This window comes from Columba livia, chromosome 2 (assembly GCF_036013475.1).
Source record: "Columba livia isolate bColLiv1 breed racing homer chromosome 2, bColLiv1.pat.W.v2, whole genome shotgun sequence".
Lineage (NCBI taxonomy): Eukaryota > Metazoa > Chordata > Aves > Columbiformes > Columbidae > Columba > Columba livia.
Genome location: NC_088603.1, coordinates 121448937 through 121470707, shown reverse-complemented (window position 1 = coordinate 121470707; position 21771 = coordinate 121448937). Strand labels below are relative to the sequence as shown.

The 21771-nt window shown below is 37.0% G+C and overlaps 1 protein-coding gene across 2 annotated transcripts in view; it reads right to left on the bottom strand.

Annotated features, from left to right (window-relative positions):
• RP1 (RP1 axonemal microtubule associated) overlaps window positions 1-18027 on the bottom strand; it is a 202946-nt gene extending 184919 nt beyond the window's left edge. For both annotated transcript variants that reach the window (XM_021292984.2, XM_065053559.1), the window contains exon 1: window positions 17864-18027. The gene's annotated coding sequence lies outside the window, so the exon portion shown is untranslated. The remainder of the gene's footprint in view (window positions 1-17863) is intronic.
• Window positions 18028-21771: the final 3744 nt, after the last annotated feature.

Below are 21771 nucleotides of genomic sequence, written 5' to 3'. Positions count from 1 at the left end.
ATTCACATATCTTCAGTTGCTTTTATATCCTTTGGATTAAATTGTCATTTTTTTACGTATTTTTTATGTATTCCCATACCTGTTGCTTTCAATTCACTTTATTTTAATTTGGAAAGATATGTCTTTAATCTCCCTCATGTGCAGGGCCAGTATGTTACAAAAGGACTGCCTTTATACTTGTATTGAATTTTGAGCCAATTAGATAAATGATTTTTTTTTAATCTACGAAGGCATCTAGCCTGTATTTCTACACTGTGTTTTGGCACAGTGCCAGTTTCTAATCTCAAAGAGTACTGAAAGGTGACATCAGATGAATAAAGATTTTTGAACATATGTTCAAGAAAATAGAAAGACAATGTTCACCTCTTTCAAAAATAATCAAACCATATTAGGTAATTATCAGCACCAATTTTCCATCTATCAATCTTTTCCTCTACCTAAACAAAGCCTCAGATGTTGTCAACATAATTTTTTCTACACACAGTAATATTTATTAAAAATTATGCATAAACAAAGCAGTACTGTATTTTAATTAAATTTTCAATAGTAAGATGATGTATTCATTTTTATTTAATAAAAATAATTTGGTATTGATCTTATTCATGTTTAATCAAGCTATAATTAAATTGCCAAAAGCAATAAAAATCTTTATAACTTGGAAGTCTGTGAAGTAAATGTGACCACAGACAGAACCATAAAAAGTATTGCTGCTGTCTTCAAGCAGTTCTCTCAGTCAAAAAATGAGAAGAGTAAAGTTTCATCATGCTAGGCACTGAAATTAAACTAGATAAAGTAGTCAAATTTTATATTTTGAAAAAGGAAATGTATGTTGGCAAAGATATAGAATAAATGACCCACTAATATTTTTTGTCTTTTAGGTTACTTTAGTCAAATCCTTTACTTTCTGCAGGACACATCATTTGGAATAGAAAGGATCTCTTCACTTCCCCACTTGATCAGACTGATCCACGGAGTGATCCCTGTGGTCATTCTCCAGCAAAACATCACCAAGCCAAGAAAGAGCAGATGAGTTAACTCAGAAGACAATATATAACCTACCATTAAATACTAAGGAGAGGTCAGTGATGAGAAGGCCATGCTGTCAGTAGTTTTATAATTTTTCTTCTGCTGCTGCTCTATTACAGCAGAAAGTTGATGCATTTTCAAGCTTCCTCCCCTCTTCCTACCATTATCCTTCACCTGAGACAAAAAGCTCCTTTTCTGGCCCATCAACTGTTAGTTCTTGACATTTTCCCTTTATAAATTTTGTCAGGGAGTCAAAATCTCGGAGAAGTCATAAATGAAAATTTAAAAAATCTACAATTAATTTTGAACCAATTGAAAAGTTGTTGTTAGCCACAATATTGAAGCACTGAAGTTTGTGCTTCTACTTCTTTTAGGTTTTTAAAATAAGTACTCTCTTTCTGTCTTTGCACATCTCACTTCATCTCCACAACCAACCACCCATGCTCCTCTTTCATCTTGCCTAATACAGCACAAGGAGTCACAGGAACTTTACCCAAATGAATTTCTACTCTTTCTGCTTTACCTCCCAGATGAGAACTGCCACGCTGCATCAGCAGCGCCCCCACCAAGCATCCAGCCCATACTTGCTGTAAAGCACCTGACGAACCTGACAGCATCTGGAAAGGAGCCATGGCCAGATGTTGCACTCCCCTTCAGGATACAGCTGCATTATATTATGCTGTTCTGTGAAATGTATTCATGCTCTTTTCTCCACTATGCTGAATATTGAACAGTAGCTATTTTCAACTGATTTTCTGATTTTAAAATGAATTTTTTTAATTAGTTAGTTTTTCGTGTTATTATCCCCAAACTCCTCCCTGACAACTTCAAGCAGTAATTAAGAGAAAATGCTCAGATTTTCAGATCATAATGATGTAAAGCAGTATGCTTAAGATCTAAGATTTTTTTAGATCTAAGGTTGTCTAAAGGGATACTAAATTGCACAGATATATGCAGTTCTAGACCTTGCAACCTTGTGACAATGATGACATACAGGTTTGTATTATACTAAAAAAGAAGGTACGCTTTGTAACCAATATTGGCCATACTTCCATAGCACTCTAAAGGCACGTTTATGTGGCTACATTTTTCTTCTAAAGAGAAGTAGTTGACACCTTTTTGCAGGCACAGCCATCTCTCTCTTCAGAGATGCAGAAGACAGCACGAGGCCTTAGAGAATGAAAAAGTAATGCAGAAATACAAAATCCCCTCTGGAGCAACCTCTACTTGGAATAATAATCCTTGTGGCTTTCGCTTTGAATGTGTCAAGAAAAAAGCAACTTGCAAAAAGTTATTTGAATGCTACTGAAATATACCAGTATTTGCAAAATCACCTCTGATAAGGTCACCAGCCAAGGTGAATCCACAGCAATCTCTCAGGAGCTCTGACAGAACAACAGACCCACTGCTCGGAGCAAGCTCTGCAGTTCTGTCTCGGCAGATCAGCAATGTTTTGGACTTCAAATAAATCACAGGGAACCGTGAGCAGGACAAGTGATGTTGGATAGATCTCCTCTCATGTTTTTCCTCACAGACCGCCACAGGGTAATACTCAGATGCTGAAGGATGCCTGTTTACTTAGAAGAGACTGATCTGAAAAGAAGTGACATACTATAATCTGGTCACACAAAGTGTCTCTAAGCAATTAGACTGTCTTAGTGGTTTAATGCTATTTTAGGTTTATTTTTGCTTTGGGGAATTAGACTTGCTCCTTGAAAAACACAGATTGTGTTACACCACGTCACACATCCACTTCTGATGATGTCAGACTATATTGTAGCCACAGCATTATTTTTGTAAAATATGTAACCTCAAACTGAACTGAGTTACTCTTTTGCATTTTTTAACTATGGAGAAAAAGAAAATGCAATAGGCTTTGTTCAGAATGTTTTCTAGATACTAATCCTTGACTTTCATCTCCTTTCAGAAGCACTGTAGGGAATGGGGATGAAAAGTAATTTTAGTGTGGCCCCATTTCAGGACTAAAAAACAAATTTTCATTTAGATATTTCTTTCTTTTTACTGCCACGGATATTCCTTAAATTACAAGTTTTCATAGACTTTTCTCAAAATAAAAATTTAAATTGATAGATAGTTTGTAACATACCTGGATTTTTTGTACTGCTATAAAAAATGACAAACTTGTTCACAACCAAAAAATATAAAAGCTCCCTATCAAGCTGTAACTTAAAATAACTGCAGAAGCAAGAAGGTACGATGAGGGAGTACTAATTAATAGCAACACATTTGTACTCTACAAAAGGAGCCAATTCAAAATAGGCTGGTTTTTATTTTTGAGGACCATTTCTACTAGCTTGGCAAAATAAAGTGGTAAACAAGAACCACACGCAAGCCCCCTCCACACACATGCACACACACACGCACATCCTGGCTAAAAATGTACAATGGGAACAGCATTGGTCATCAAATGCCTGGAAGTTAAAAGTGAAAAGTGTGATTCCTGAGACTGATGCACCTTTTAGTCACATCACGATTGTTCCTCACAGCAAAATCCAGATAATTTTGTTCAGACTGTTCTCAGGTGAAGCTCCTGATGGATTCCTCGCTCTCCCTGGGAGACCAAGCTGTTGTGAATGCAGCTCAGCTACAAAGCCCTATGAGAACAGTCATCTGAAGTTTCTCTTTGTTGCCTTTCCAACCATTACCTGTACAGTGGTTTCAAAATAACTCAGTCATTCTCCCAAATTCTCACAATCTGCTATATCATAAACCAATTAAGTGTATTTTACTTCATATATTTGAAACATATGTATCAAGAGAGATATCAAGAGAAACTGTATATCCATTGAAAGAGGGAAGTATATTCACTGAAAGATTGACGTATATTTGTTCATGCTGAATGTCCTAGCAATAATTAAACTTAGATCATACTGCAACACTGCAAAACTTATATTAAGGAAATGAAGATGCCATTAAGTGTACTATCGATTTAGCAAATTAATTAAATACACGCAGAAGTCCTTCCTTACTCAGAAGAACAATTACACACAGGTTTAGCATAAATGTATGCACAAATATAGATCTGCATGCTACTTGCAGTAATCAGAAATACCTATAGCGATGGTATATTTGTATGCTAGCCAGACCCCAGGCTTTATTCCTCTTAGTGTATGCTTTCTGAAAATCTAGGGTTCTGCAAGATCAGCCTTTATTTGGATCAATATTTATAAACTTCGAAGATCAAGTGAGAAATTTTGGATAACTCTTTGGAAGAAAAGGGGGAGATCTTTTTTTCCACCCATTTTTCAAATAGATTCAGTTTCATTTTAAAACTTTCCTACTCTTCTCTTGTAGCAGTGCCTTCTGGCCCTTAATTCCTATCATTCTGCTCAAAATTTTACCACTATTATTTACCATTTCACAGTACAGCTGTGTGTTTTCTCAATTTTAAATACATCAGAACTTTATTGAACTGATTCACTTTATCTTTTATCTATATTCAATAATCCAGTTTCATTCTGTATTACATGTGATATATTATGATACAAATGTTTTAGTGATTACTTTAAGTGACAACAGAAGTGTAAAACTCAGAGCTGAAAAATGGGATCATGGAAGGGATAATGATGATTCATAATTGTTCTTCTGTTCTCAAAAAACACAATTAAGAGTTAATAAGAAAAGCTATTATTTTAAAGGGACCAAATTGTTTATACGTACATATATATATATATATATATATATAAAATAAACAAACAAACAAACAAACAAACTTATTAGATAATGGAAGGGCTTTTATATGCTGTCAAGCTCAAAGATTTCTTAGTTCCACGACAGTCTTAGACTACACTATCTTTTATGACATATAACAGAGGTATATGCCATTATTTATTTTTTTAAAGCTCTATTGTTAGGGTTGCAGACAGACAGGCTCATGTGTTGGATGTCAGTGTCAAGGTTTTGGTAGCAGGTGGGATACAGGGAGGAGTGGCAAGAGGCTGGTGCTGCCCTATGCTGATTCCAGCCGGCTCCCACAGACTCACCACAGGACGCAACTGAGCCCATCAGCCATATGTGACATATACATCATAACATATTTAAGAAAGGGCAAAGATGCTGGGCAGGCAGGAGAGGAAGAGAAAAGGAGAGTGAGTAGCAGCAGTGTGAGCACCAAGGTGAGGGAGGAAGTGAAGAAGAGAAAAAAGGAGGAGAAGGAGAAGGAGAAGGAGAAGGAGAAGGAGAAGGAGAAGGGGAAGGGGAAGGGGAAGGGGAAGGGGAAGGGGAAGGGGAAGGGGAAGGGGAAGGGGAAGGAGAAGGAGAAGGAGAAGGAGAAGGAGAAGGAGAAGGAGAAGGAGAAGGAGAAGGAGAAGGAGAAGGAGAAGGAGAAGGAGAAGGAGAAGGAGAAGGAGAAGGGAGGGGAGATATGGGGGAAGAGAAGGAGGAGGAAGTGCTGAAGGCACTCTAGCAGAGATCCCCCCCCGCCACAGCTCCTGAAAGAGCACACACTGGAGCAGGGATCTGAACCATAGCCCAGAGAGACCTCGTCCTGGAGCAGTTTTTTTCCCTGTAGGAGTGAGGCTCATGGAAGTACCCACACTGGAGCACGGGAAAGGTATCACATGGAAGCAGAAGTTGAGAGGATCTGTTGTGGACTTGCTGTGCCCCCTATCCCTTGCAGAACTGCCCTGGGGGTGAGTAGATGTGTCTGGAAGGAAGAAGTGGTTGAGCCTGGGAGAGGGAGATGAAAGATGCTGGTTTACTGTTTGTCTTTGTTTCTCACTACCTGAATCTGTTTTCACTGGCAATAAATTACATACATATTTCCCCAAATCAGAACTGGCCTACCCACAACAGTAACTGGTATCCCATTTCTCTGACTTCATGTCAATCCACAAGATTTCTCAACCTATTTTCTCCCCCAGCCCCCCCAAGGAGGGATGTGGGTTTGGCCCTTAGCTGAGGTTAACCCACTGCAGCTTCCTGGGAGAAACACAGATTTCCAGGTTCAGAAACTGCAGCTCCTCGCTTGTGCAATTCATTCAGCTGAAAATCAAGTGCTCCATGAGAATTACTGCCTCATAAATATTCCTTTTTTAAACTCAATGCCTGGTAGCAGTAGATGTAGATAAGAGACAAATGAGACTGAGAATACTTTTTACCTTGGTTATCTGCAGAGGATCCAGAGCTAAAATCCTCACTCTTGTAACAATAAGTCTTTAGCCATAGTGATATTTCACTTGATACTGGTGGATTTCAGACAGCCGGTCTGCAAACTGACACAAACTGTGTCCTTTGGCTGAGGAATCCCATTCAAGTAAATGGAGTTAATAGTGTGACCAAGAGTTTATAACCTTAGGCCAGAAAATCGAAGCTCAAAATTGTCTAAAGTGAAACCATTCAGAGGAAATGCACTGTTCAGTACATTTCAGGACTTGAAATGCTCAAAAAGAAAAAAAAAAAAAATGAAGCTGCAAAATGTCTTATTCTGATATTTTCTAAATGGAATTTCAGTTCTTAGGCTTGAGGACAGCTTTCTTTTAGAAACTTACCTTATTTTTAAAATGGTAAAATAAGAAAAGATGACAGTCAAAGTAAGATATCAAATCACTTAAATTAAATATTTCAAACTGATCAGAACATTTTCGTCTTGGTTGGCTCCCATTTCCCTTTTTTTCATCTTTTCATCTTTCATCAGAGATTTTAACTCTGGCTTCACTGAAAAGGAGAAAAAAAACCCTGGAATCTCAAAAATGCTTACATGATGGGAAAAGACCACGTTTAGAATTTATTAGGACAATCAGCATTATCATCACACCTTAAAAAGTAAATGATTTTTTCATAATATCTAAACCTAGAATATAAAAATCCGGCAACTGGGAGACTCCCACATGCCAGCTGACATAGGCTGGCATTACTATCCTAATGCCTGAGGACTTGTAGCAAATTGCACCAGCAGAAGATCAAGTGTTCTTTCTATGACATTATAACCATGCCATACAATTAATGTCTACAAGTAGTTCAATATTACTGATGCATGAAAAACTAAAACACTATTTTTAAAGTGCATACTTAGAGTAATAGAGATGCTCAAAAGAATGCAAACAAACATGGTGCAGTATTAAAATTACTTTTATAAAATGCTTATTGCACATTGCTGAGAGACATTAATATTTTTATGCTGGCAAATAGTGATATCTCTTTTATGTAAACAAACTACCCATCAAATCACTGCTTCAATTGTTTCCTCTTCAGAACAATGTCAGTAATTAGCCAATGCATTTCAGTTAAAAAAGGTAAATTTTTCTATTCAAAGAAAATTGAATATAAGATCACATGAAGTCACTACATAAATATATATCCATCTAACAATCAAATTTAGCCACTATATTTGCTTTGAGTGCATGTGCAATAAGAATAAATTCTACTAGGGTCAAAATCCTATTGTGAGGTCAATGGACAAATACAGGCAAAAATCTTTGTACCAAAGTTTATGATGAAGTAGTAGCATTTTATTTCTTGGCCTTTTGTCTCATTATTAGCATCCTAAAGTAGAAACTCATACAGCATAACTAACTTCACAAAAGAAAGGGTTATATCAGAACAAGCTGCCTCACAGGGACAGAAAAAACACCTATGAGTTCTGTGTCATGAGGCAGCAACCCTGTCCATTCTAGGGAGGCCAAGCTGAAGGGAATTCATTTCAGGAAAAAGAGATGCTGATGCAAAATCTGTATAAAGCAAAGAGACTAATTTGATTTCTCCCTCAGTGTTCTGCTGTTTCTTTATAAAAAGGAGAGATTTCAGTAAACTGAATTATACCAATGGTGAATTTGGCCTGGTGCTTCCAAGAGCTCTAGGTTGTGTGATGCTCAGGCATATTTCCTATCTCAGCCCCCATCTCTGGCAAAGACACACCTCAAAGCACATAATCTAACGTGTTTCTACACAGTCATTTGCAATTCTATATTTGCTCATATTTTTAATATCAGACTGGCAGAACAGCTGTAAAGGGTCACATTTGAAATGTCATATGCATTTTTTTATATCACTTATCTTCATCAAGTGAGATATTTATAACTGATGACCAAATTTGTTCCTGTGCTAGTACTGACTAATATTGTCTCCACCCATAAGCCTTTTGCAGTGCCTCATTTCAGTTTGTCTTTGGTGGAAGAACCTTATCTATGAAAAAAATCCATCAGTTTCCAGACAAAAACTAGAAAAATATTAGCTCCCTCCCTGCTGAGAGAAATGACTTCCCAGTGTATTCACTTGCAGACTTCAACATTTTTCATACAGTTTTCACTCTGACTCAATCTGTAGAGGCATGTTAGCTTCAAGAGAATTAACACTTCTGTGATACAAACATAGAATTGCAGCTCAATTTTCAGAAGTGACTGCTATTTTTTACATATAAATGCAAGCAACTATTTACTTATTTCACATGAATGAGCATAGTGGTTTTTGAGGCAGGCAGAAAAGGAAGAAAAAACATGCTTTTTCCATGTATTCAGATTATGTTGACAGCTAAACTTTAGATTATGACTTTAGAAACTCATATTGTAAAGCTGCAAATATACTTATGATTCTACGTGTGAGTGTCATAGCACAAATGCAGATCTCTCTTTCCAATGATGGGACACCACAGCCTCTGAGCAACCTGTGCCAGCATTTCACCACCCTCACAGTAAAAAAGGTTTTGGTTTTGTTTTTTTTTAATGTTCTAGTGGAATTTCCTGTATTTCAATTAGTGCTCACTGTCTCTTGTTTCACTAGACATGACTGAGAAGGATCTGGCTCTGTCTTCTTCATCCTCCTTCCATCAACTATTTATACGTACTGACAACATCTCCCTGACTTTTCTCTCAGCCTCTCTGTGCATGTCAGATGCTCCAATCCCTTAATCATCTTAGTGACCCTTTGCTGGACTCCGTCCACAACATCCATGTCTCTCCTGTACTGGTAATCGTTTTTCTTTTACTTTTTTCATTGTCCCTTTAGATTTGGAAATGTGTATTTCACATACAAAATATCTACTACAGTAAACCTTTTTCCCAGGGATTTTACCCCCTTAGGCTATAGAAAATTTAAGTTCTTGGCAAGCCAACTGGTACAATTTTATTGACAAAAGTACCTGGAAGGGGGAAAAGAATGAAGTAATCACACCAACACAGCAGAGAGTTTTGCTTTAAGACATTCACTTGTTTACCCATGAGCAGGTAACAGTCTAGAGGTGCAATCACATTTTCACATGTCCTTTTCTGGTGCAAATGTATTGGATGAGGCTCGACATGTCAGGGCCACACAAACAGCCAAAGAGTGAGAGCAGCCTTAGGAATGGAAGGAGGCGAGATTCTTTCTCTCCATTGCTGCTGGAGTTACTTATTGACAACACCTTTCCACAGGCTAACACTAGGCAGAGCATTTGAACTCAAAGATTTTCAACATGGACCTTGGTATATAAGAGAAAAAAAGTTCTTTAATAACTAGCCCATTTCCATAAATCCGAATAATCCTTTCTAAAGTTCTTTGTAATCACACAGCATGTAAACTAAGGTATAAATGGTGGCAGCATTTTGTTTTGAGTTTTATTGGCTTGGGTTTTAGCACATGAAATTATCAGTTAAGAACATTAGATATCTAACACGCACTCACAATCTTTAACACTGCAAAAGAAAGACAAGAAGCAGCTTTGTCATGAGATATGGGTTTGTATAACAGCTGTTGGAACTTAAGGACGACAGAGCTCAGTTTCAGACCAGCAGCAAACCCATGACCACAAGAGCTGTGTCTGAATCTAAATTAGTTAATTATTTTTCCTGTATCCTGATAGTTATTTTGATGCCATTCTTAAACAGTGAGTAGGCAACTCTCACAACAATTTGGTACTCATTTCTCACTGACATAGCTGCAACCCCAGCCTTTAAAAAACTATGCCTGAGCAGCTCACGCAAGGCTGATGAACATTCAAATCCTGGTTCTGTTGGTTTTGGAAAGGCTAATTGGAAAGCAAAGAATATGTGTCACCTTAACTGCTATGTGCCATGCTGCTTCGAAAAAACTGATGACTGATTTGTCTGAACACGGGTAAGCCATCTGGCTCAGCGTGCACCCTCCCTTGCTATGAAATGGTCACAGTCTTATTTCTTTAAATTTTATCGTGGTAAAGAGGCCAACAGTTTAATGTCATGATGTAAACCACAAGATATATTTTAGCTTGCCTAAAGTTTGCCTAAAATTTTCCTATTAGTAGATAAAACTTACTTCAAGCAAAACCTTATGTCTACCTAAAAGTGAACATGGAAATACATTTTGCATTTCTTGTTCCTCAAGAGAAGGATGTAACAAAGTAAATCTAATGTTCTGGGATTTCTACAGAAATGCAACATTAACAGCCATTCTAGGTACAAAAAAGAAAAAATGCACAGAAGAAGCTTTCCATTAAGTTTTAACCCTGTTATTACAAAAACTGAAGTTTCTCTGCATCTGAGTAATGTAGTCAAGACTGATCAAAATCCCTTAAATTTCCTTCACTCCAAAATGTAATTGTTGTGTCAATATTCATCCATCATATCAAAGTTATGGAACTGCACCTGTCACAATATTGTATATACATTCCCCAGCATTGCAATGAATACTTTGATTTTCCTGTGTCACATGTTGTTTTCCTCTTCTCAAAGGCTTAAGTATGCAGGCTCTTGCTTTATGGCAAGCTTTCAAACAGGCTTTTGTTTTATGTACAAAACTGCAAGTTGTTAGTAAATTCTGGGTTGAAAAAACAAACTTTCTTCTGTGGCTTTTCTGCTTAAAACTTGTCCTCAGAAGACAGAAAGTGAGAAAGGTGGAAGTTGTTCTATTCACATATTTGAGCTAAACAAAAAAAAAAAAAAAATGTTATTTCCAGAACAATTCCAGGGTGTTTTTTAGGGGTTTCCTCTTTCCAGATGAAAGATGCAATTGCTTTAATTTGTACTTAAGATAGCCTAAGTCCAGGCCACCAAGTGTCTCTTAGACAACATAGTTCAAAATTCTATGGGAAGCCAGCAGAAAGCAAGCTGGCATGTTTGCAACACATGGTGCTGCTGAGGAGGTCTCCAAGGGTCTCCATGCCACTTTCCTAAGCAATGATGACCAGGTTTATCACATGCCTGCAGACAGACCAACGTTTAGGCCACAGTCCACCAAGACAGAAGAAATCTAGAATGAGCAAGCAATACAAGAGAAGTCCTCAACTACAAAGTTAAAGGATAGGTTATGAAAGTGTATCTTTCACCCAGAGAAGACTGCATCATGGGCAAGAACTTGTCAGCATTTCTTGTTCACCCGTATCACCTCCACCTTGCTCTGTTTCAGCTTCGGTAAACTGAGGATTTATTCACAAACTAATCCTGTTTAATTTTCTGGGCCACTGTGGTGATAAATGTAGAGCTGTAAATTACCCAAAACATGTAGAACTATGCCCAGTGTTGATATAAGAGTTCCTACCATCTGAATAGCTCCACTTCTATTATCATACATGATAAATGTAGCTGACAGAAAGACCCACTGGAATAAAGCACTTAGATATCTGATAGCTTTATGTTTGTAGTCTGGCTTGCCTGAAGTCAAAATAAAAGAGAGGCAAATGCTTCAGTGATTAACAAGATCAAAGCCTAAAGTTTAGACAGGCAGATCCTATGCAATGTTGAACACCTTCAGCTACTATCAAATGGGTTGTCTAATGTACCAGCTCTCAACTGTGGCCTTACAACATTTTCTCCCCTGCCCAAATTTTTCTAGCTGTTACTCTGTTCAGGCTTCCTGCACAACATGCACTCCATCTGTTTATCCGTTATAATATTTCCATGATTTGTAATTGCAGAAAAATTTAAAAAGGTTGTTTTGTTTTGTTTTGTTTTAAATAACAGCTTTAAGAAATTAATTAAGTTCTACACCACTTCTGTCTTAAATATTTTCATAAAAATGCCCAAATGCAAACTCATAAACATTTTCACAATTCAAAATCAAAATTACATCAGATGCAATATCATTCAGAAACACAAAACTAAGGAGAACTATCCAGATTTCTTATCTGGCTAACTATATATCACAAACTGATTAAGCAAGTTGCTTTAACCACACAAGTGAAGTTGTTAAGTGGGGGAAAATAACACAGTAAATAGTATATTCTGTTTACTAAAGTAGTACATGGAGTCGTGCTCTAAAACTGCAATAACTTAAGCAATGCAAAAATTAAAAAGTGCTTTCATCTAAAAGTTTACAATACACGAGACAATCCCTTGTTTAGGAGATTCTGAGAGGCTGATAAAACTATTCTTTAGAAAATAATTGCAAGTTAAGCTAATCAGAATGAGAAAATTTATTTAATTTCCAAAGTTTTGCGTTATCTTTTTTCAGCTCTTAGTCTTTGCTTCAACCTTTCCTTCTTCTAAATTTTGAGATTTAAAATAAATTTAGGTACCTGATTTGAACAGTGAAGTATACTGTTTGAATAAAGCCCTCAGCACATTCCTGTAGAGACCTGAGGTCAAAATACATTTTAGAATAAAGTGCAAATATAATGTTGAATATATTGCGCTGCTCTTCCACTAGAACAAAGCACAAGTTTTATTCTGAATTTGTCAAAATGTACTCTACGAATTTGGGGACCTAGATCACTCTGTAACAATAGAACACTGGCTGACTGGAGAGACTAACAAAAGATGCACAGTAGATACTCATTTAGAATGGGACCAAAGCATCCTCACATTGAGAAGAATACTGCTTTGTAAGGGAGAGCTGTCACAGGAACAAAAGACAAACTCGAAGCTGAACTATTTTTAAGATGAGTGGGCCTGCATATTCAAACAGCTAAGAAAAGTACATTTTTACTGCTTGGCAAATGTAAATCACTGGGAAAAAATTTGTATCACAGACTTGCTGTTTTCAGCTGCAGGTGGTAGGTAAAGAAATTATGGGAGGAAAATATTTTCTGATGTTGTTGCATTGTCTTTGGTCTTTTCAGCTACATGGTTTCCTATTTATTTTTATACTCTCTATAATTATATTATTATTGAAGCACAGAATATATTTGTGACATTTTTGTGGCACTTAAGAAGGTAAGGCCCAACACTGAATTACCTACAATCTACTAAAGAAATGTATTGCTATGAGCATGGATGACATGAAACACAGTAGATTGCATTTTGGCAAAGGGGCAGAGGAGACATGTACAGAAGAGAAATTAGTCAGAAATTGCTGCTTTCATGGAGTGTCACTCTGAAGCCTGCTGCTAATGTGTTATGCTTCAAAGAGCTCACCCTAACAGTTTGTGGTAGAAAGTTATCTCTTGGATGGCTCTACCTTTACATATAGTCTTCAGAAACTCTTCAGCAGCAGATGTTGGATATGTGCACAGAATAAAACAATCATGTTGGGTCATCTGTCAGCAACAAAACTGGGAGATGAAGGAGAAAGAGGTTGCTTTAAGTCAGTGTGGTGAAATACCTCAGTGTGGTGAAATACCATGACTCAGTTGGATCTTCAGAGCTACAATACCCATTTTATGTGCTACTGTCTTCTTATACCAGGATAGTGAAAGCAAAGGTTTCATCTTTGTGAAGAAAATATCTTCAGATTTAAGAACTCCAGGGCTAAGCCAGATCAAACATCAGCTTAGCCAGAATCTCTAACCATGACCAGCAGTAGAATTTTAGGGAGGAAGGCCATAAACACTCATCTGCAGATACTTAAACTGGCTCATCAAACTTGCCCAATTTCATGACTGAGTGTAATACTGAGTCTGAGGGTGATTACAGATCATAAAGTTCAACAGTTGCTGATGAATATATTCTCCATTAGCTTTTCCTTATTTCTTCCTTAGTTTGCTTAATTTTTGAGCATCTCAGACAGTTTATGGCAAAGGTTTCCTCAGTTTCAGGGTTTTGGGAAAAAGCTACCTTTTCCTTTCAAATTTCCTGCCTGAAAACTACATTGGCCTAGTTATGACCAATGGCGATTAGTTCTCAACATCACTGCTGATTGACTTCATTTTATCTGATTTGACCTTTCTCTCTTATTCCTTTTGATCATCCCTTTCCCTCTGCTAAACCAGCACAACACGACTGAAGTTAGACTGAAATATTCCACTGACCACCTATTACTCTCCAATAGAGTAAAGAGTGTGCATGTTAAATGGACAAGAAAAGAAGTCCTGAAATATGCCACTAAATTTAATCACTTTCATGAAATCTGGAGGCTTATGGCTAGCACAGTTCAGCACAGCAGGACAGATACAGACTTATGAGCATAAAATTTCTTAAAACGTTGTATTCTAATTCAAGTATCTGCAGTAAAGCTGCAGTAAACATCTTCAGTTTCTTGGGAAATAAGTTCTATTTTACCAACTGCTTTTAAACCATCAGAGGGTACTTCTTCCATGTGTCTTCAAGTTTTGCCTGGGTTGGTTTGAGTTAGTTGTTTGAACTGTCCACACAAAAGGTACATGTTAGACAGAAAAATAATGAAATTCTACAACTATTTCCCCTTTGAAGTATTTCATTATGAAAACAAGAAAAAAGACCCCAGTCTTACAGATCTTATATGATCTATTTTTAGTCATTCTATTATTACAATATAATCGTTTCCTTGCACAACAACAAATACTTTTTCTGTGCTATTTCATCAGTCAAGTAAAATCTCATAGATGGTAATTTGTGTCACTGAATATTGTACGACTATTACTTGACAAGTCATTCCCAGGTGATCTTTATCACATTTCAGAATACAAAATGCAATCACAAGCTATATGGCACCAATTGTGTTCTTATGTTTAGTTTACAGTTTCTAAGGATACTATTTATTTTGTATGTAGGTTCTGCTGAGACAAGTGATACCAAGGTAGCAGAATATATACAAAGAAACAGAAACCATGTATTGCCATGGCACAAATGGTAAACTCATTAAACATTCACTTCAATAAGGAGGGTTCATTAAAACATTTTTAAAGGGTTATAACTGTACAAATAAACCACTTGCTTTTTGATGTGTGAATACAATTGTTTACATCATAGGAAATAACAAAAATTTAGAGTTTGTGTTTTGCTACCATTGAGTTAGTCAAGATAACTTCAGCACTATAAACATGGATATAGCTATGTCATTCCCTTTAGCAATAGCAGTCATCCCTAGGCACATTCAACAGAAGTAGAACACATTTTTCTCTTAAACATATCAGTAAGAGTAAAATCCACCTAGCCACTGTGTCTTGCAGTACCAAGTTAGGTATCTAGGAACCCCGTGAGAGAATTCAGCATCTCCAAAATTATTAGTTGAGTTTGTCTTTAAAAGTAAATGCAAACTTGTGTTTACACACTCAGCTTTGAGATGTATGTCAGCTCCTAAAATATGTTTCTAAATAGCATAGCTGGAGCAAAATCAAAAAGAATGTACTGCTGAGTTCACTTTTGCAATAAAGCAGGTCCATACCCTCCTACATCCCCGTAAATACATACGCTTTGCCTATTCTAGAGTGATTCATGGCTTTTCTTGCTGGATTTTGTCCTACTTCGTGCAAAAAAAACCCCTTATTTTCTAAAGAAAATAATTGAGTTTGACTCCCAAACGAACTTCAATTCAGGTCTTTATCACTCAAAAGCAAAACAAAAAGATCATATTTGTGTACTGGTTTCCATTTTAATTTAATGCCTCCAAAAGGTACTTCAGTGATTGTGACATCCGAACATGCTCTTTCATCTTTATCAATGGGGATAACAAAACACAAGTCCAAATGTAAGAAAAGGCACAGTTTTCCTAGCCCAGCACTTTGTAGGCTTGTGTACAAGAACTTACTGCAACAACTTAGCCATATTAAAATTAACAATATTGATTTCTTTATACAAGAGCAACTCCTGCAGTCAAACATGTCTTTCATCTTACAAAACCACTGTATGTATTAGCCATAATTTGGTATCTTATTGATTTAAGGTAAACTGACTTCATGCACTGTAAAACAAAAATCAAGAAGCTGCCTGAAGAGGTTCCACCTACCCTATTAGATGATCTGCTAGTATTCTTTGCAACTTTAATCCTTATGGTTCTGTATGTTTTAATGTTTCTAAACCATGACACATAAGCTGAAAAATAGGATCTAGAGCTTCTGTCCCTGCATCACACTTTGCCACTCCATATTTAGACTGTAGTTGCTGAGACAGAGACCATGTTAAACAAGTTGCTCATACAGTGCTTAGCACGGCAAGACCCTGACTTCATTGGTAGTATGCAGGCTTTACTGTACACAAATACATACAACTGCGGTTGTATGTTACTGTTTACAACATTATGGTTTTCCTGTACAGACAAGGATGGTGTATCAGCATGTGCTGTGGGAAAGCTGTGAACAGTTGGTAAAGCAAGGATTGTGTAATTTAAAAAACATTATGAATAAATTTCCATGGAAAGAATATAACTGCTGCTACCAAGTACAGAACACCTTGAGCAGAACACTGGAAATCAGTAGTAAAGGCCAGCTAATACAGTATGTTAATCATAATGTCTAAATTTAGACATTTCTAAAGCAAATAGCTGGCAACTTAAGAGCTGCAAGGTTTTTCCTCCACTAATCACACAGAGCCACAGCTTGTGTGTTTTGTCACTCCTGTTCCTAGAGGAGGCACATAGTCACAGGGCCAATCTCCCAGAATTAAAGCTGAGGACACACAGAGATGGAGCATTTTCCTGCAAATCTTCCAAATCTTTTTTTTTCTAAAAAGAAAGAAGCAGTTTTGGTGTCTGTTTTCTCTGATGTTGCAAGCAACATTTTGAAGATGTATCTGGCCATTTGAAAATACCCTAGTGTCATTCTCATGCATTTTGGACAGAAGACTCTTAATATATTTTACTGGGCTGGAAAAATCCATTAACCTGAATTTATAATACTATAAATACATAACAGAATAGACAAACAATTACCACTGTTTGGTAATGCACATCCCACATTCAGCCAAGAGTAAATAGCACTATGTGGCAGGAAAAAAGAGAGCAAACTAGACAATTACTGCACTCAGGCTCATTGCTGGCACCGTAAGTGTAAGGAATTATTCTTATCATTAAATCAGTAAAACATGGGAGAAAATTTACAAGATAGGCCACATAGGCCAGTCGTCTCGATCCCAATGTGGTTTACAGAATTTTTCAAAAATTTTAAATTAGATCTTCTGCAAAGTAAAATATTTTCATTTCATTTGAGCTGTACAAGTGGTGAAATTGGTAACAACCCTTAAAAGTAGTTTTCAGAAGGGCAAAGTATTTTATTTCAATTAAAAATGCAAGGGAAGAGTAGGTAGGACTGCTGTTCATAGTTACAAAGGAAACTGTTCTTTCTCATTTACATATTTACCTCAATTTTAAGCTCTACCAGAATGTGCTGCTTCCAAGCATGCTCTATAACTTTAAGTGACATCTCTTAATCATCTCTTCTGAAGAGATCTATCTTTTTCAAATATTGACACTTAAGGTTAAGTACCTAAATAAAATTGTCTTTTTTTAAAAAAAGAGGCTGACACTGAGGTTGAAGATAGTTGCAAGGCCTCTGATCCTGGGGAGAAGGAATTAACCACTAAGAGAAACAGATGTGAGGTAACACGATTAACTTGCCTAGCCAAATTTTGAAATATTGGTACACATCTTTCCTAAGGCTGACAACGTCAAGTAGAACAATGAATACATTAACAAATTTAACATTTGTCAAAACGTTACAAGCAAACATTTTTTGCCCCAAACTCTTTTAAAAAACCTCCCACAAATATAATATGCTGTAGTGTAATCAGAATATAAATTCATCCTGATATATTATTACTCTATAGAAAGAATCATCAGGAAAAAATGAAAAAGGTATTACCTGACCCTCTGGAAAGCAAATTAAGAGCCAATAAGGACTTTGAAGTGCTATAATATGTGAGAAAAAAGCCAAAGTTACATGGATGGTATCCAAGTGAAGGATACTTCTTCTTTCTGCTCACATGTAATCCAGCTACAGTCTGTTCCAGAAGCTATTACCCTACCTGAAAGCAAATGTTGATGTTAGTTTAGTATCACTTTCTATAGTACCTATAGCAACAGCAAACATATTATCAAACACTTAAGCAACAGACTGATTGCTCTGTTATCATAGTTTCGGTTGTCAGTCTTTGAGTGGTGTATAAATGACTGATATTCTGTAACTTGTGTCTTATATACTGTAAACTTTCCCTCGTGAAAACATTTTTTTTCATAATACAGTTCAACACTTTAGAGAAATATTTAATTTAAGACTTTAAAAGTAGAGTTCATTTAAGATCTTATTCTATATCTCCAATACTCACATAACAGCTTACAGGTATCATGAATCTGACATTATTTATTAATTAGACAGATCAATTACAAAGCAAAAGACAGCATGCAAAACATTGCACAAACATTAGGTGATGAACCTTTCTAGCATTTTCATGGAAAATTGTATTATATGTATTAAATGTGGGAAAAGGCATCCATGATAAAATATTTGAGGATAGAGTGACTGGGAGAAACATCATATTCCCCTCTCCACAATGGTACCAAGTTATTTGCTTAATTTACAGATCAGGTAATATGCTTTGCTGTTTCAGTAATATATTACTTGCTTAGGAACAGTCCCAAATTCTACACCCAGGTCAAACAATCTGTGCAAATGATCAAATTATGTAATAAAAAGCTATGTTATATTACTAATTTTGAATTATGTGACAGATGCAATAAGGTATTACTGATAACCTTACTGACAAGCACTGTAGTTTAGAATATTGTTGCACTTAAATTGCTGCAGTGACATGAAAACAGAGGAAGACTTTGGTGAATCAGGGCATAATATAATGCCTAAAATAGACCACATAACATACTCATATTTCAGTGTGTAGATGAACAACTTCTTGTCTGAAATAGAAACTGGTTTTTAAGAGAAAATACCGAAGTATATATCTTGGCCAAATCCTGAGACATTTTTTCCTCTCTTTTTCAATATTCTTTGCGGGTATTCTTCCCAGCACCAGAAGACAAGGAAAAATTCAGAGAAGCAGAAAGTAAATTAAAACTATATGAAAATTATTTTGAGAGTTCCAAAAGTAACAGTGATCTGCCATTAAAATAAATCAGTAGAGTGATAGTTAGCAGGCCCCACTCATAAGACTTTATTTTTAAATAGAGCAAGGATTCCTCCTTCCCCACTGTATATTTGATTCTATTCAGATCTACTGCCGCATCCTCTCTCTGTACCCTGTCAATGGATCAGTAACAGACTATTTCAAATACAGGAATAAAGCAGCCTCTACCCAGCCTAAGTGACTGTAAAATCTGGGCAATGCCATAACTTTGCATCTGCCTCAAACTTTTCTTCTGTTTAAAGAGAGGTCTTGCTGTTGAGAGGGAATTATGAAAGGCAAGGTGTAATAGGAGACAGTGTGTGTACAGCCTGTGTCTAGGCAACATCACCAGTTGTCTCAGTTTTCTTGTGACTTTCATAGCCTGTGGTGTCTTCAATAAAATCTGACAATAAGTGAGAATCTCAGCTTCGGTAAGAATAACTGCATCTCCAGTCATCTTAGTCACAAAGGTAGTTCTGAAGAGAATAACCTGGAAGTGCCCTTACAATTCACAACCCAGATGCAAATAAAATCAAAGCCAGAAATCTTTCTTTTTAATATAATGATTTTCAGATGCTTGTGACTTTAAAGAAGCTTGGAGATGGCAGTTCTGGACTTCTGCTAGTGGAAGGGAATAATATTTGATATATGTAAGAACACATATCATAGTATCCTCTCGGATAAGTAAATGATCCAAGTGGTATTTCCTATTCTGATTTCCCCTCTACCATCTATCACCAGATAAGCATAACTTCATGTAAATAGTGGGTGTAAAAACAGTAGGAAAATCTTTATCAAGCAGCACACAGAAAAACAAGCAGAGTATTAATAATAATAGGTGTTCAGAAAAACAGCAAGCTGAAATTGCAGGATATGGAAAAAGGACACAATGTGACAAGATCCTGGATCTCTGTATCTGTTGTTTGTGATGAGAAGTGTTCACAAGAAGGGTCTACTTCTCTTACCAGTTTGTTTGTTGTGCATGATGATGCAAACTACTGTAGTTGTGAAACACATGATGGACAGTTTCTACAAAGAGCCTTAAGGCAAACAGAAGCGTTTTTAAGCAGTGCCACCCAGAGGTTAAAAAAAGCTTTTCTTCTCCCGTGGCATAAAGGGACATCTGCCTAACTTCTACCTTTTATGTATACCAGCTATAACAATACCTTAAATATAAAAAATACCTTGATGGTCTTAGAGCCCTGCAATGGAGATGGTCCTTCAGAGAACTCATCAGTGGGTGGGCACAGGAGTGTAATCTCTACTCAGCTAAGTCCTGTCCTAAATTTAAAGTGCAGTTTCACAGACCTAAGTCCCAGAACTATAGCAAGGGCAGAATCTCACAGTTCATGTAGTTGGCACAGGAAATAAGTCCCTTTGATCTGTCGGAGGGCTGTGTATTTATGCTGTACTATAGAAAACTCAGCATTCAGACCTTCCCTCCTTAAACACACTGCCCCAATGAAATCACATGAAAATGGCCCCCTGGCCACCTTAGTGGCCGTCTTCTGAACGTGCACCAGTTTATTATTGTCTTTCTTGTATAGGGGTCCCAAAAATGGACACAGTATTCTAGCTGCACGTCAGATAAACTCTGCCTGGTTTTGCATTTAATAATTTCAAGCAAAGAGAAGATTTTCAAACACAGTTGCACCAGTCTAACAGTTAAAAACTCAAGGATGTACATAAATGGAAATTCTCATCCCCCTGCTATACTTTAGCCCTCAAACACTTCTCATTTAGCAACCAAGGTAGCAAGTCACGCCATCGATACCCTGCACTCTAGTAAATACCATATGAAGTCATATCTGTTTGCAGGAGTGTATTATAAAATGACAGAAGATAGAAAAGTCAGTGGCACTTTTAACACCCTTCAAATTATCTCTTGCAATCAGGGCATAAGTCTCATACAGCAGCTGTTTTCCTTCAGAAGAAACCTGGGTTTTTTAACAAAAATGTAGTGAGCTGCTCTGTGGTTTTCTGTATTCCAAAATTGCCAGATGGGTTTGAAGCTGATTTCTAAATCTAATTCTTCTCATGTCTTTTTAAAAAGGTCTGTCTTGACAACTACAATAGCATGACACTTAAAAAATATGAAGAATCAAGTATTGCCAAGCCATTCAGTATCGGGGCTTTGATGGCACTAACAAGACTCACTGGCCCTGGCCAGCTTCATCAAGGACTCCCACCCTGCCCAGGTCCCAGGACCCCATCTCAGCCTCCCAGACCATCACCCCTCGGTGGAGAAGGGCTGGAGAGGTGCCTGGTACCCAGGGCTGGGGCCACCCACCTCTTGGTCATGGTGGTGGGACAGGAACAGACTGGGGACACCTCGTGGTTCCAGACTGTCCAGCCCCAGAAAGCCACCAACCCACCCATGCAACAGCCTGATATTCATAAGCAATTAAACAACCTCACCAGTCTACTGTGAGCCAGGACACTATCTACTTAACGTCAGTGAATGGCATAATAGTCCCAGTAGTGCAATTGACATAAAAGCTAATACTGCGTTACTCAAGCACAGGGACATTATTGCCTGTCAGACACTGGATCTCAAATCTCTGTCACTGTGAGTATTTCAAACCTGAAAAAGATGAAGGCAGAGTAACATGAGAAGGAAGGTTATTTGATTACAATGATAGTTAATCTTTAC